We start from the raw sequence: 1,305 nt of genomic DNA, 5'->3' as shown, positions 1-1,305 counted from the left end.
ACCAAGAGTGCTACGAAAAGAAACAGAGAAACATCAGAGCTCTGTAATTAAACACACACGGAAAGCATTGATTTGGTTAAACTCACTTGCACATCAATAGCTTGTTTGACATTATTTTCGGTTCTTTTTGTATACTATTTAAATCATCACTTTTTATTTTCTATGAAAAAAGTTATCCTCTCATCTGATATATTAATTTTAACTGCTTCAGCATGTTATGTTTGCACTGTCTCGTAGATGATGTCACTCTTCTGTATTTCATTATTAAATGGATGTAAAAAAGGTTGAGGCTTGTACTTCTTGTTCTTTTTATGTAGAGTGATAATTCAAAGCGAACTGCGATGACTCAGTGGTGCTGATGACAGAGAGTGTGGACCAGTTTAGGAGGCAAGGGCCTAGAAAAGAAAACGGTGCTGAGAGCAGGATCGATCTCTCCCAAACACAGCACTCTGTCTCCCCCTTCCGTTCACTGCACGCGACGGGTGCCACGAGAAACCCGGCCACAACATTTCTGACAGTATTTACAAACAAATAAAGACAGAAAAGACATTTTGGCTGAATTTAGTTTGTATTCACTAATCACTCTTTATATAAAATGACACCATACATAACAATTTCACAGTATGCATGAACAGTGTTCTACACTAACTGAAAGGAAGTAGGCAGTGGAAATGTATTGTATTAAATATAGTATTGTATAATATGCATAGCAGAGCATTTGTACAAGACTAAATTGTAAAATGCTAAATTACCAGAAATATCCAAATTAGATGAGGTAATGCAATATAGCTAGAAATAAAATGCTTTTGAAAATGAATTATTAAAACACTTGGGTTTATCGCAATGTGAACGTTTGTTTTTGCGTCTAGCAGCTCTGACGGCTTGACGTGACGATATAATAGGTTGACTTAAATTATCATGGATAAAACGTTAAAAAATACCGTCATTCATTGAATATGTGAGCAAATATATTTCCTAACAATATATCTGGCCCACGCTGGTTTCACATTATTGTAACTTCACTCAACATGAGTTTCACCGAGTTTACATCCGGGGCTTTTCCCTAGGCAATGCGGGGCGCACTACAACCGTTCCTTAGGCAAAGTGAAATAAATTCGCCGCACCGTTACATAAACTAGTTCTCTACTTCTAAGTGTTGTTTCGCGCTCGGCAATAATCATTTCACCCCGGTTTACGACAATATTAAATTGTTTCCCAACGTGACGAAAAAATTATTCTGTTAGACGAGTTATTTTGTGCGTTACACGGCATGGTTTTGCTGTCCCATTATCTCTCCCCTGCGCG

Source organism: Carassius auratus, chromosome 7, assembly GCF_003368295.1.
Source record: "Carassius auratus strain Wakin chromosome 7, ASM336829v1, whole genome shotgun sequence".
Taxonomy (NCBI): Eukaryota; Metazoa; Chordata; class Actinopteri; order Cypriniformes; family Cyprinidae; genus Carassius; species Carassius auratus.
Note: the sequence above shows the minus strand (reverse complement) of the source record.